The sequence below is a fragment of the Quercus suber genome, unplaced genomic scaffold (genome assembly GCF_002906115.3).
Source record: "Quercus suber isolate HL8 unplaced genomic scaffold, Cork oak 2.0 scaffold_9, whole genome shotgun sequence".
Lineage (NCBI taxonomy): Eukaryota > Viridiplantae > Streptophyta > Magnoliopsida > Fagales > Fagaceae > Quercus > Quercus suber.
The window spans coordinates 2,340,235-2,347,802 of NW_027069475.1; positions in this window are offsets into that span (position 1 = coordinate 2,340,235).

Genomic DNA, 7,568 nt, shown 5'->3' on the forward strand with positions numbered 1-7,568 from the left:
AAACTATTTTTAAAAAATCTTAACACTACTCTTATTAGAAATATAAAAATTTATCAAAAAATTTTATTAATTTTTTTAAAAAAAATTTTCCAAAAAAATTTTCTAAATTAATAATATTAAAACATCCACTAACTCTTACCTCTCCTTTTTTTTTTTTTTTTTTTTTGGATGTTTGTGCCCAATCTAATGGTGGCATAATAGAACCAAAGGCTCGTTTTGCAGGAGTATAAGACTTGACTCCCCTACTTTTAACAAGAGTAAAGTTTATCTTCAAACTTCTCATATATTTATTTTTTTGGTGTGAATTTTGAAAATCTAATTGTTGAATTTCATGTTCCTTATGTTCTTAACATACATATCAAATTTTGTTCAAATTTGATATTATTTATTATTTAATCAATTAACTTATTTTTTATATACAATTTTATATTACAAAAACTTAAAATTTTAACATTTATTTGATGACATAGCAATTGATCTTTAATTTTCTTGAAATTTTGTAAGCATTAAGGATGTAATAAGAACATGCAATCCAACGGTTAGATTTTCAAAATTCACGCTCAATATAAATGTAAAGACTCAGTTTGGAAAGGCCCCCGAAAATAGGAAGGAGAATGATCCAATAAGCCCAAACAATACATTTTTAGAGAGTGGGTTCAAGAACTAGGTCCTAACAAACGGATAACGCCCAAAACAGGATTTACACCTGTTGAAGGTTGGCGCGCCAAAGTTACTTCTTAAGGTCTCTCCTCGGCATCGATCCAAGGAGCTTGACAGAGGTCTCTTCCTTTTCTCCTTTTTTCCCTCTCCCTTAACTATTCAGTTGGTTCCCCTTATATAGTCCTCTTTTCACCATTTCTTTCTTCCACCTGTTGATCATCCACACGCTTTCCTTCTGATCGTCAGTCCCATCAGCTGCATTATCAGTACTCATGTGATTTGCAGTAGCCAAGGTTGCCCTGTCCAGGAGTCACATCTTCATTAGTGCGGTCAGAGGGTTAGGTAAGCGCATTTATTGTGGAGGTGACAACCTGTCCTGGGCTTGTTCCCCCACTTGGTGTTGGTCTCGGTCTGCCGAGGATAGGGTCATCCTTGGCAGGGGTCCTTACAGCTCAGGCCTTTATACAACATCCTCGAGCGGTTCTCCATCCTAGGCATGGGCCTTGGGCCGGATGTAAAATGGGCCGAGGCTACTAGACTTTCAGGCCCCACAATAGCCCCTCAAAATCCTGCTACCCGTATCCTCAGACGAGAAGAAGGGTTTTAATATCCCTGGGTCTTTTTTATGATTCGCCCAACCTCGGTCGACGTCAGCATTGGAGTCTTTTCACCTGCCCAATGTACGTTTCTGGCGCCTCGATATTCGGCGCGCGTTTGCATTAAATTTTTGCGGCTTCATGCTCCCCACATCCAACGGTGTGATGGCAATCCATCGGTGGGGATTTGCTGCCTTTATGGGCGGGAAATTCTGCCTGGTCAATTTTAATTGGGGATATAAATACTCGTTTGAACCACTTAGCCTCCTTATTTGTGCACTCATAAACTTCGGCGTACATACTCTGAATCTAGTCCAATCTCTACATTGACCCGCACCCCTTTCCAGCATAAAGAGCCTGTCCGAGGAGAATCTCCCCGTTTTTGTAAGTCTCCTTCTCTCTGTTGCACAAACTCTTCTTTGATTCCTTTTTCTCCTTCGCACTTTCTTTCGAGTCTTTAAGTCATTGCTAGGGATGGGTAAATTTAAGAAATTAGTTGAGTCTGAAGAGATGATAGAGAAGTTCATCGCTGATTACGGGATACCTCGTAACGTCAGCTTAAGGTATTGCCAGGAGGGAGAGTGGTACATTAGTAGGAACGAGGGCGAAGTTGTGATTCCCATAGTCTCCTTCGTAGAAGGAGGCATGAGAATCCCTATGGGGTCAGTGACGAGTGGTTACCTTAAGCATTTTCGGCTAGCTCCTACCCAGTGCGTCGTTAACATGTTTAGGATACTAGGGTGCGTAGACGCCTTAAATGAGAAGATGAGGTTGAGGTTAACCCACCATGATGTGAACTGGTACTACAATCTTCAGCACCTGAAGGGTAAGTCGTACTATATGAAAACGAGGGACAATAGGGTTCGGCTTATCCAGTGCCTCCCCGATTCTAGTAAAGGGCTGACTCAAGATTTTCTCATTATGTCTAGGGAGTGGCACGACGGTCTCCACTGCCCAACAGTAGAGGGAAAGCCAAGTAGGGTATTCGAAGAAGGAGATGGCCTAACTTCTTTTCTTTTTTCTTTGTCGTATATCTTTTTCGTTTGATTGACCATAGGAGTTTTGTTTCTATTTTTGCAGATCAACACGCCTTCGCACGTCATTTTCACCTGGTCAACAAGGCGGACTTGGAAGCCGTTCTTAGGGCGGAGCTCTTTCTGAACAAGGCCGATAACCAAGTCAAAGCGCCCATAAGATCCTCAGACGTGACCCGGCCCAGAAGCCGTTCCCGGTCCCGAAGCACGTTATCAGGGCTCGTGACCCTCGGCTTAGGCAAATCACTGTGGTAGAGGACGGGTTTTCATTTTCCGAAGGAACTTCTATTCCGGAGGGCATCTCGTTGGCAGGTTCTTCCTCGTCCCATCAAGTTGCAAAGGCCGAGGAAAAGAGTTTGAAGAAGGGGGGAGAAGTGGTCGAACTAAGCTTGTCTGAGGACGAATTTGGGGCATTTGACCGAGCCGATCAGTCCGAGGACCCCTCTGGTGACCTGGGGGACCCTTATTCATCCGAAGCCGATCTTCAGATCCCAAGGGTTGGTACTCAGGCTAAGATGGGTTCCAAGAGACAACCCCAAACCAGCCTTCTAGACCTACTTGAGGGCAAGTCTGGGAAAAGTGTGCCGAGGGAGTCACAGCCCAAGCCTCATGCACCTCTGCCCAAGCCTTCGCCTGCGCAGACCAGGTCGTCCTCCATCCTTCCAATCTTGGACTCTCGGCTTGAGTCATCCGATCCAAAGAGGAAGAGGCCTTCCAAAGGCAAAGACCTAGTGGATGGGGGCAGATCCCATTCTTCACCAGAGGAAGGTGAAGCCCGCCGACCTTCCAAACAACTGAGGCTCGGTGGTCAGCGTAAAGGAAAAGAGATCATCCAGCAGTCCGAGCCCCAGGCCTGGCTGCCCGCTGCCATGCTCTATGGAAAACCTTTAATGGATGACGCTACTATTCTGGATTTCGGAGGAGGCGAGGGGGCTGGCGTAGCCGATGCCCTAGAGAGGTCTCTTCTCCTCCCCGTCGACATGGCCGAGCTTGGCAGCATGAGTGGGCCAGAGGTTGCCCTTAACCTCAAGAGATATCTAGGCATGGTAGGACCTCTGGTACTTGTTTATTCTGTTTGAATTTTATTGCTTAACACCTCCCCTCCCCTTTACGGCGTACTTGTTTTGGTTGACAGGCTATCCAGGCTGTTTTCAGACTGGACGAGGAGGCCGATATCCAGAATAACACTCTGGGGCAGGAGCGCAACAAGTTCCTGAGGGCTGCGAGTACCCTTAAGAGATTTGAGGCAGATCTCAAGAAGGCGGTCGAAAAACTAGAGGAGATGATAAGGGCCAGAGATAACGCGGCCTCTGACCTAGTCCGTGCTACAAAACAAGCCAAGGACCAGACGAAGCGCTTGCAGGATGCCGAGGGCCAACTGCAGGCTGCCAAAGAGGATATTGCCAACCTAAAGCAGAAGTTGGCCGAGGCGGTGGGGGTGAAAGGCATTGCTGAGTACGCCAGGGATGAGGCTGTGAGGGCTAAAGAAGAAGCCATGTTCGCCAGAATAGACGCCAAGCGCTCTGTAGAGCAAGCGGAGGAAGAGGCCTTTGCTGAGGGGGTGGCTAAGACTGAAGCTACCCTTAAGGCTCAAGTTCCTGAAGTGTGCAGGCGCTTCTGTTCCCAGACCTGGAATGAAGCCCTCAACCAAGCGGGGGTTAATGCCTCGTCTGAACTTAGGAGAGCAGAGAGAGTGTATTACCCCCCCGCAATTTGCGAGGTTGTCACCGTCGCTCCCGAGGTGGACTCTGCTTTACCAGCTGCAAGTGAAAGTCAGACCAATATTGCCGAGGCCACATCTCCGGCTGATAGACCTGTTGGGGAGGCTGAGCGCCATAGAGCACTGGAGGGGACAGGAACTGATAGTCAAGAAGTGCCTCAGGTTGTGGTAGAGCTTCCTGCTGACCCCCAAGCCACACTTGTTATCCCCCAGACCCCTCATGCCGAGGAAGGGTCCTTCGAAGTAGCCCCTCCGAACCAGGGCCTCTAGGTGTTAGCCGAAACCTTCCAACAAGCTTCTCAAGACAAGCTGTCCACCGAGTTGGGGAAGTGAGCCATCTTATTGGGCTACCCCATTTTGATGGCATGGGATGCCCTGGCTTGTTTTCTTTTTCATTTCCTTTCGCTTTTTGCCTTGGCAACATTGTAACGAAATTACATACTTTCTATTTGAAATACATATTCAGTAGTTTGATTTTAGTTCTTTGATTGATACTTCCTTTTACTTGTTACACTTCAATGTTTTGCTCAATACCTTGGTTCTGTTCTGGACTTAGTCTCGAGAGGCAATTAGCTTTCCCTCAAGTTTGAATCCGAGGACCATACCACAACTCGGTTCTATCTAACGCTTTGTTCTTTTGCACGTAGTTAGCTGGTTTCCCCATAGATTTGAGTCCTCGGGCCATGCAATACCTTGGTTCAGTTTAGTACCCAGGTATAGTTGAGTGGTTAGTTTTCCCATAGGCTTGAGTCCGAGGACCATGCAATACCTTGGTTCAGTCTAACACTTCTGTTCTTCTGTAAGTAGCTAGTTTCCCCATAGGTTTGAGTCATTGGACCATGCAATACCTTGGTTCAGTCTAGTACCCAAGTATAGTTGAGTGGTTAGTTTTTCCATAGGCTTGAATCCGAAGACCATGCAATACCTTGGTTCAGTCTAACACTTCTGTTCTTCTGTAAGTAGCTAGTTTTCCCATAGGTTTGAGTCCTTGGACCATGCAATACCTTGGTTCAGTCTAGTACCCAGGTATAGTTGAGTGGTTAGTTTTTCCATAAGCTTGAGTCCGAGGACTATGCAATACCTTGGTTTAGTCTAACACTTCTGTTCTTTTGTAAGTAGCTAGTTTCCCCATAGGTTTGAGTTCTTTCACGCCTGATGTTTCGATGCGCGAGACGCGCTCTCATTAATATCCTCGTGGATTGATGCAGATCTAGCGGTCTACGACCTCCTTGGAATTTGGTCAGTATTAATGTCGCTGATAACCCTTCTTTCGAATTCTGTGTGGATCAATTCCCACCAACCTCCACCTTCTATATAAGGCTCTCTAGGGGGAAACGTCCTTCCACACTCCATGAACCCTCTAACAAAATAGGGAACATGTCCCCTCAACACACTGAGCCCCTTCAATAACCCTTCCAGGATTGTGATAAGAGTTTGGAGGAAGGGATGGCTTCTGATGGGAGTGAAGGCACACAGGGCAAAGGTCCTTCTCCCTCGGCTGAGATCCGTTGCGACTGCAGCCCACGTCAGACTTCCGGCGCAATAAAGATTGGGCGTCATCCTGATGGTGTCGTGCATGGCGGTCAGGAGGAAGGTCCTTGAAGTACATAACGCCATTCTCCGGGGCGCATCCAAGCCTGCCCTTCAGACTGGCAGTGATTCGCGCCTGGCCTACTCGCCGGTGGAGGCTCACAAGATTACGTCATGTCTGGTGGGGTGTTGCCGTCTCCAACGGTCAACCACCGTGGGGCTGGGAGAGAATCAAAGGAACATCATGGGGAGGGGTCATCAGGCACCCATGCATCTGCTCCTCTCTTCTCGCCGGCACCATCCGCACCGGCCCAGAGGTTGTTAGTAGCCTTAAAACAAGCTTGCCTCAGCCCCCTTCCCTTTAGCTAGTTTTAAACAGGCCTGTCTGGGCCTCTGTTTATAGAATTAGCTTTAGAACAAGCCTATCTGAGCCTCTGTTTGTACTTTGTATTTACTTTTTTGATTAATAAAAAGTTGCGATGTTTACTTCCTTTTACTATTCTCCGAATCTTTTACTTTCCTGCAACGATCATATCTTGTGCAAGAGCGTCATTGTTGGTTGTTACTTCTTTCTTTCTCTTTCTTGAAGTCGGGGTCAGTGTCGCCGGTGGTGACAAAAAACTACCCAACCTTGCACAAGCCCCCAACGGGGGAATCGTTAGCCGTTGCGCCTACTAACGCCCTAGTTCTTTCCACAAACGGCGCCAATTGTAAGGACTCAGTTTGGAAAGGCCCCCGAAAATAGAAAGGAAAATGATCCAATAAGCCCAAACAATACATTTTTAGAGAATGAGTTCAAGAACTAGACCCTAACAAACAGACAACGCCCAAAACAGGATTTACACCCGTTGAAGGTTGGCGCGCCAAAGTTACTTCTCAAGGTCTCTCCTCGGCATCGATCCGAGGAGCTTAACAGAGGTCTCTTCCTTTTCTCCTTTTTTCCCTCCCCCTTAACTATTCAGTTGGTTCCCCTTATATAGTCCTCTTTTCACCATCTCTTTCTTCCACCTGTTGATCATCCACGCGCTTCCCTTCTGATCGTCCGTCCCATCAGCTGCATTATCAGTACTCATGTGATTTGCAGTGGCCAAGGTTGCCCTGTCCAGGAGTCACATCTCCATTAGTGCAGTCAGAGGGTTAGGTGAGCGCATTTATTGTAAAGGTGACAACCTGTCCTGGGCTTGTTCCCCCACTTGGTATTGGTCTCGATCTGCCGAGGACAGGGTCATCCTCGGTGGGGGTCCTTACAGCTCAGGCCTTTATACAACGTCTTCGGGCGGTTCTCCATCTTCAGCATGGGCCTTAGGCCGGATGTAAAATGGGCCGAGCCTACTAGACTTTCAGGCCCCACAATAAATATATATGATGAGTTTGTAAGTTTCTCTCCAAAGAAATTTTGTTCTTTTAACAAAAGTCCAAACCGATAGTTGTCCAATCAATTTGCAACACATGTCTAAGGTATAACTGTAAGAAAAAAGGAGTCTCACACTCCTATTATGGGGGGTTTTGATTTGCTGTAATGTGCCCTTAATGTGATGTACATTATGATAGTGTGACATTAAAATTTTTGGTTTTTTTTTTTTAATATTATCATTATTTAAAATTATAAAATATATCACATCATTTTAATCTCGTTTCCTCTTTAAATAATATAATATTATATTCTTATATTAAAACTATATTAATATAAGATAAGATTATAACAACGTAATATTAAAGAACTAAACGACTGTATAATAAACACGGCCCATATGTATAATATTACCTCAATGTTCCGCATGCATGGAGTTTTCATCGGATAAAAACTATCAATATATATAATCGTGTAGCCGTAGGCAATATCTCCACGACTGCGCAGAACCGTTTCTTTTTTATCGAGGAAGGGGAAATAGGTTGACTGAAATTTTAGCACTCCAGAGAATTCTTGAACAGTGGTGCCGACACACGTGGTACTTAGGCTGAATAACCACGTATATGTGAAGCACACGTGTTGCAGGCACCAATGTTGTGTTTGACTGTTAGTTTCTT